The sequence below is a fragment of the Myotis davidii genome, unplaced genomic scaffold (genome assembly GCF_000327345.1).
Source record: "Myotis davidii unplaced genomic scaffold, ASM32734v1 scaffold334, whole genome shotgun sequence".
Classification (NCBI taxonomy): domain Eukaryota; kingdom Metazoa; phylum Chordata; class Mammalia; order Chiroptera; family Vespertilionidae; genus Myotis; species Myotis davidii.
In genome coordinates this window covers 1,298,967-1,307,353 of record NW_006285797.1, presented here as the reverse complement: position 1 = coordinate 1,307,353, position 8,387 = coordinate 1,298,967, and the positions used below count along the sequence as shown (strand labels likewise).

Genomic DNA, 8,387 nt, shown 5'->3' with positions numbered 1-8,387 from the left:
AACTCCGATGACTTTGGTTGGGATGTCACTTGATGTGTTAGCCAGAAAAGGGAAGATAACGACTTAGAGTAAAATCTTGGCATGAACCCAGGTGATGATTGCTAACAATAGAATTAATGAAAAACAACTAATGACTGCATGATACTCCTATAACTCCTGATGCATAAACCAAAAAGGGGCAATCTCATGGCCCACAGTAGATACTGAGTAGATATTTTATTATGTCAAAATAATAAAAAAGTGCAAATAATAGGGACAGTGTCAGACAACTGGGAAGCTGTCAAATCCAACCAAGTTGATAGGCAATGTTTAAAAATAAGACATTTTCTGGGGTCTAGCATTAGACTGACAGAGAGTGGTAGCAATAGCAGAAGACAAATTTCACAGTAATAACCAAAGATTTAGTCAAAGTCAAAGGAACTACCCCTCCTTCTTCAATGTGGAAACCTGTCAGTTACTTCAATATGACCGAAGAGTGTATCTGAGTCACTGAAGATGAATGGTATCTTAAAAAAAAACAAAACACAAATGTCAGTCTTACCTGTTTCTTCTTTTACTAATAAACACATGAACCTGATTAAATACTACAAAACTGAGTAATTGGTTCTGTGCAAAACATCCACTGAGATATTTGATTTGTATCAAAATGTTCTTGAAACATCTGCCCAAAACATCCGTGAGTTTATTTGGTCCAAACCAGATGGTCCTTGCTATTTGGTGTCAAAAATATCCATGCTTATAAAATGTCCCTGAGTTAAAATAGACCATAATATTTATTTAAATTTTTAGTTTATAGAATTAATACATAAAATATCTTTTTTTTTACTGGTCCAATCATTGTGCTGTGGCTGTATTGCCCAAAATAACCCTTCTTGCCTAGGTGTCCCAGCTGATAATGGCCCATGGGGTTAGGTACATGGGTTAAGGTTGTAATTTTGCAGAAGAACAAAATTTATATTAACCATGATTTCTGAGAAGATCCTGCAGTTAGAGAAACGCTCAGAGGACAAAAAGTTGAGGAGGGGATCTCCTGATGCATGAGCTATTAAAATGTCAGCACATATCAATGATCTTTTAGGCGTGGACCAAATGTGTCTATGGATATTTTGGACAAGACCAAATTTTCTGCAAGGGTTTTTGCCAAATAGTCAATCTGATCAAGTTCTTTTTTCAGTAAATATATATTCAAGTGAAATTAATCAAGTAGATTTTCTAGTGCTGATAAGAGGTTTAGGAGATGAGACTAGAAGGACAAGCTAACAAATGTTGTTTGAGACTTAGTTGTGGGACCAAAAATCAAGTCTATTATCGCATCATAGTTTAAAAAGAAAAAAAAAAATAAACAACTGGAACAACATCAAACTAAAAAATTTTTGCACATTAGCCCCGGCCTGGTAGCTTGATTGGTTAGGTCATAGAACCAGTATGCTAAGGCTGTGGGTTCAATCCCTGGTCAGGGCATATACAAGAATCAACCAATTAATTCATGGATGGAACAACAAATTACTATTTCTCTTTCTCTCTCTCTCTCTCTCTCTCTCTCCAATGAAAAAGTTTTTGCACAGCAAAGGGAACTGTCAACATAGCAAAAAGACAACCTACTGAATGGCAGAAGATATTCTCCAGTGATACATCTAATAAGGGGTTATTATCCAAAATTTATAAAGAACTCACACACCCACAGCAAAACCAAACAAAAAATTCAATTGAAAAATGGGTAGAGGACCTGAATAGACATTTCTCCAAACAGGACATGCAGATGGCCAATAGACATATGAAAAGATGCTCAATATTACTAATAATCAGAGAAGTATAAATTAAAACCACACTCAGTATCACATTACAACAGTCAGAATAGCTATAATCAATAAATCTACAAAACAACAAATGTTGACAAGGATATGGAGAAAAGGGAACCCTTGTTCACTATTGGTGGGCATGTCGATTGGTAGAGCCACAAAGGAAAACAGCATGAAGGATCCTCAAAAAACTAAAAATGAAATTGCCTTATGACCCACCCAGTGGTTCCACTTCTGGGTTGATATCTGAAAAATCCCAAAACACTAATTCAAAACACTATATGCATCCGTATGATCATTGCAGCATTATTTACAATAGCCAAGCTATGGAAGCCACACAAGTGTCCATCAATAGACGAGTGGATAAAAACGTGGTGCTGCATGTACACAATGAATAGTACTCAGCCATAAAAAAAGAATGAAGATTTGTCATTTGCGACAGAGGGTATTATGCTAAGTTAAATAAGTCAGACAGGGAAAGACAAATACCAGATGATCTCATTTATATATGGAATCTAAGGAAGAAAATAAACAAACAAAAAATTGTAACAGACTCATATACAATGAGAACAGACTGATGGTTGCCAGAAGGGAAGTGTTGGGAGAACTTAGTGAAAAAGTTGAAGGGTTTAAGAAGTTCAAATTGGTAGTTGCAAAATAGTCACCAGCATGTAAAGCTCAGCATAGGGGATATAGTCAATAATATTGTTTTAACTAAGTATAGTGCCAGGTGGGTACCGGAAATACTGGAGGGACCACTTTGTGAAGCATATCATTGTCTACACACTATGCTGTCCACCTGAAGCTAATGCCAAATAATATTGACTGTACACTGTAACTCAAATAAAATTGAAAAAAAATTATGCCAGTTTAGCTCTACTTATAAATGTTATACTAACATGAAATAAAAACTGTGTGCATTCACCTATACACCTATATCTAGAAAATGGCAGGTTTGCATTCAGCCTATAAGATTTTCTAACGCACAGGTTTACCTACAAAAACTGTCTTGATTACAAGCAAAAGTACTAGTCCATCCAAAGGCATTTATGTCCTTCTTTTTAACATGTTTCATTTATGTTTATCCTCTTTAGTACCTGGTTATAACAATAATGGGCTCAACATAGTTGGCTGACAGAAAAGCTATACAGAAAACAATTATATTTTCTAATCAGTCATGAATTATTAAATTTCTACCTCTGAATTTTCTCACTGAAGCAACAACCAAACTAAAGAATAAACATGCTTATTATTTTATTAAGATCAGGGAATATGATGAATTGCTATTTCTGAATGAACTGACAAGCTACCATCAAAATGAAAAATTCCATAATTTTCCATGGATATTCCTAATAAGAAAGGGGATCTTTGCAGCTTCTTATCTGAGGAAAACTGATGGACTCTCAGGATCATTATGAATTGTTAAAAATGGACGCATTTTCATTGTTGGCAACACTGAAGGTGGAGATAAAAATGAACAAATTGCAGATTAATTTAATATATGTAAAAATCTATTTTAGAGCATATATATTTGATGCCAGAATCAAACAATATAATAAGGTTGGTGGAGTCCTAGTCACTATATAATTGTAAGGGATGTCCCTAGAATGCCATTGCACCAAGAAAATCTAAGAGCTCCCACCTCTCTTTCCTTTGGGTCAGATATCACAGTGTGAGGGCTTTCCAGCCTTCCTTGGCTTCCTTATTTATTTATTTTTGTCACAGAGAATGCTCCTTGATAAAATGCTTACATGTTTAATCCCAAGTTGCCATCTGCCTCTTGGAGAACCCAAACTAACATACAGAGTGTTGACACATCAAGTTCCTAAGATAACTAAACTGAGAGCTTTGGTAAACCTGTTAACGTTAATGGAGACAATTACATCAACATAATCTGATAAAACTGAAGTACTTGCCATTCGCTTATTTAAAAATCATTATATACAGATTAAATTAAATCTGATTTCTGAATACCAAAAAGGGTATAGTGTTTTCAATAAAATAAATTGCATTTTTAAACTCTTTACTTAAGAAAATATGGAAGATTCAGAGTGACACTTTTTGGAAAACACAAAGCATATTTTGGGCTGGAGAGTAGAACAACATGGTTGGCACAGATGAATTGTGGCAACAATGAAAAGGCTGGTGTGTACATTTGTGTTTTGGTGTAAGAGAGAGAAAATACTGGCAACTATAAGAAATTTAAAAGTACATAGTGGAAAGTGAAGGTATGACTGGGAAAAGTAGGAACAAGAAACATTTTTAGGATCAGAAATGACTAGGATTACAACGACACCATTAATCGGATAAAGAAAAAAATGGAAAAAAAAAGTTTGGAGGTGAAAAATCTATATCTGATCATGATCACCTTAAGTTTAAAGTGCCAAAGAGACATTAGGGCTACCTTAGAAAGTCAAGTCTGGGTTGGTAAGTAAATTTGAATGTCATCTACACCTATTTGTGATCATTGAAGCGCAGAGATTGCCTAAGAGAAGAGTAAAATGATGTAGTGACAGAAAGTTTCTAATCATACTTATAATGCAAATTTGTATAATTTAAGATGACCAGTTAACTTATTAATTTCAGTATTTGGATCATTAAATGCTAAATGATCAGATATTTTAATAAACTCAGGTTTTTATAATTGGACAACCAAAATATATACCACTGAATTTATAGTAATAAAGCATCTAAATGTTACAAATACAGAAGGAAGTTATTTTAAATGCCCAAGTGTAGAGATAGTTCAAATTCTAAATATTCTCTAGACTACATAGATCATGTACATTATTTTTATAACATACAGTGGGGCCTTGACTTACTAGTTTAATTCGTTCCGAGACTGAGCTCGTTAAGGAGCTCATTTACTCAAATTACTCTATCAACTCAATGCAAAAAATCGGCCAAGAGACAGCTGGTATCTCAAAAAACTCATTAGTCGGGACACTCGTAAGTCAAGGCCCCACAGTATATATAATTTTCTAAACACCAAAGTCTGTAATTTTATATGATAGTGCTTATTTACAGTCATTCAATAAGCACAATTCTAACTTTTTAAAAAATATATATTTTATTAATTTCAGAGAAATGGGGAGGGAGAGATAGAAACATCAATGATGAGAATCATTAATTGTCTGCCTCCTGTACACCCCCTAATGGGGATTGTGCCTGAAACCTGGGGCCCATGTCCTGACCAGGAATTGAACCGTGATCTCCTGGTTCATAAGTCAGTGCTCAACCACTGAGCTACACTGGCCAGGCCTAATTTTTCATTAATGTTTCATAACTACTACATGAGTCTAGTTGAGCTAGAACATCCTGTTGAACATTTGTCACATGCATTGCCAATGCATCGGGTATATAAACTTTAAAGATACTAGTAAACAAAACATTCCAAGTTTATCTTGTGTTATCTTATTAGAAATAAACAACATATTGGCTTGGCTGTAGTGACTCAATGGTTGTCATCAAACTATGAACCATGAGGTTAGGTTCAATTCCCAGTCAAGACATATGCCTGGGTTGTAAGCTCAATCCCCAGTGTGGGGTGTGCAGGAGGCAGCCGATCAATGATTCTCTCTCATCTTTATTGTTTCTATCTCTCTCTCTCACTCTCTCCTCCTCTCTGAAATAAAATATATAGATATATATTTTAAAAAAAATAAAATCATAGCAGGTTTGGAAATCACATGCCTGCACTTAAAAAAAGAGAAAAAAAAGAAATATACCACATATTAATTCATTTGAGTAGTATTGAGTTCTAAGATTCTGGAGTCATAAAAAAATGCATATGAATGGTTGGTTGTAGTGAACATATAGTCACTGAAAAGTAAAAAGGTAAGTTCACAAGTAGTAATTATAATAATGATCTGTATTTTTATGATATTATTTTAGTATACTTTTAGTCATTAATTTAATATTGAAAGAGCCCTGAGAAAGAGATAGACAATCACCTAAGCATGTGAAAAGTTCATAAGGGACAAAGAAAGGTAAAGTTACAGCAATTCAGGCTGAAAAAAATAACCAGAAGAAATAATTTTCAGTCATTTAAAAATAAATAAATATTAAAAGACAATTTAATATAATCCTTTAATTTATATGCAAAGCTGAAGTATTTCAAAATTTAGAAAAAAAAACTGTTCCAGTCAAAAGACAAAGCATACTTATGGATATACCTTAATCTTATTTTAGACAGGATTCTAAATTATTGAGATTCCACACTTCAAATAATAAAGATTGCTTTACTACTTTGGGGCACACCTGCAGTAAATAAAACAAACATAGGCTAAAAATACTCCTTGCCTTGCAAGATGAGTTACAAAGCTGCTTTAACCCCTTCCCCAACAATTTTTTTGTTAAAAACGTTTCTTTTTCAGACTAATTTTTTTATTTTAGTTCTATATAGTATTTTTTATGCTGGTTATGAAAACAGTTTGTAACTCGTCTTCCTATAAACCATATTTTTTTACCATATTTTCTTAGTATACTCGTCGACGACTGAAAAAGGACATTTTGTGAAAACGAGTATACACGTTTCTGCCGGGGAAGGGGTTAAAAGTGCTGATTGGTATGATGGCTTTGGTTTCAGGCAAAAGCAATTTAAATAATAGTAAACCTTTAAATGAGTCTATCAAGGCCTAAATAACACAATCATATCATATAAAGACATTTTTTAAATTTATCCAAATTTTAATTTTCCTGTAATATGAGAAGTGTTTTGCCTTTTTTTGCTACCAAAATCAATTCTTAATGTTTTCTTCTTTTTTATGATTATCTTGAAATCATAACAAAGATATTCACAATACTTGTATGGTTCTTTTGCTTCGGGTGAGGCATAGTTGCCCTATGGAACAGTTTTCATGGAATTCATGAGTGCTCCTTTCTCATCTCTGACAAGGCCCTCCCACTGTGATGACATATGGTGCAGACAGTACACACAAGAGCTCAGAGCAGACAGATGTTTGGATGTTCCTAGAAAGGACTCATGCTTCTAGTCTGCCTATTTAATGTATATGTATAATTTCCCAATTACATACACTCGTGTCCATCTGCTAGGATGGCATTGTGCCCAAATACAAATTGGGAAGATTATTCCACTTGTGTATAGATGCCAGGTAATGACAGGTGTAGAGAGTCTACCTGGAGGCACAGTGAAGGACCATTTTCCTGCCAAATTCTCTCCTCTGAGACGACGATGGGCACTGTTGCTGCACATTTAAAACTGTGATTATAACCACTGGTAACATGTGAGTGCATATTTGGCCTTTCCAATGCCAAGACCATCAGACGATATCAGGGGAGAATGAAATGCAGACTGTAACCCGTCTGGGCCATGACAAAGAGATCTGGGATGTCCTCAGCCCTTACAGACAGCTAGGTTACCACACTTTCATCAGAGTAATAAACAAGAAGCTGTGGGAAGCAATGGGTCCTGTGCCAATATCAAGTCTATAGCCGAGTTGAAATGGGTAGGAAGCTATTTCAGACAACACCTAGAGCTGTGCTGAATATTATTTAGCAAAATATCTTAGCTATTAAATAACCTAGCCAATACAAGGGTGAGTTTTAATCATCCCAGACTAGGGACTAGAAAAACTCATTAACAAAATGTGGTCAAAACAGTCAATTAAGGTTTAATAAGAATCTGCTTGGTGCATGACTCTGCATAAGATCTGTATAAAGGCTTCCCAAAGCTTATTCATCAAAGGAGATAGAATATCACAAAGTAAAATGTTATGGACTTTCTATACAGAACTGCTAGTTGCGGTAATTTCTGTTGCTCAAGAATGTTTTCTTCTTTTTTCGCATTATTAAATATATTGCACACTGTATAACAAGCATAAAAAATAAGATAACTAGAACCAAGATGGTGGCGTGGGCAAATGCCTGTACTCACTGCCTCCCACAACCACATCAAAATTACAATTAAAATACAGAACAACCATCATCCAGAACCACTGGAAACCTGGCTGAATGGAAGGACTACAACTAGAGAAACAAAGAAGAAAGCACACTGAGACTGGTAGGAGGTGCAGAGGCAAGGAAAGGGCTGATCCAGCACCCACCTGTGCTGCTTTTTTAATCCAGACGGAGGCTGTCTCTGTAAAGGCCGCCCGGAAGAGCAAGGGGTCCCAGCCCCAAACCAAACCCCCAGCCCAGGGACCCAGAGCTGGGAAAAGAAGTCCCCATAACTACGGGCTGTAAATCCAGTGGGGTGTGGGGCTCAGTGACACAGAGGCTGCTGGAGACCCAGCTGCTCCTCTTAAAAGGCCAGCACAGGAATTGAACTTACAAGTCCCACTTCTTCTGAGCTCCAGTGCCAGGCGAGGAGCTGGTGGACCCAGACAGATATGAGGAGGAACCGGATTGTCTGGCATCAGGCAGGAACTCAGGGGTGGCTTTCTCCCAGAAGGAGGTGCTCGTTGCGGTCAATGTTCCCAAGCAGGGACCTTCCGGGTCCCAGAGCTGACTAGCAGCCATTTCTGTTTGCTCCTCCCAGGTGATTCCCTAAGACCCCTCCTCATCCAATTTATAACCCCACCCAAGCTGCCCGCAGCTTTTGCATATGAATAGCCTGTGCTTGACAAT

General features: G+C 36.2%; 1 protein-coding gene across 3 annotated transcripts in view; it reads right to left on the bottom strand.

Annotated features, from left to right (window-relative positions):
* The window catches only part of KHDRBS2 (KH domain containing, RNA binding, signal transduction associated 2), a 484,502-nt gene that overhangs the window by 169,755 nt on the left and 306,360 nt on the right, over nucleotides 1-8,387 (bottom strand). The gene's annotated exons all lie outside the window — the stretch shown is intronic.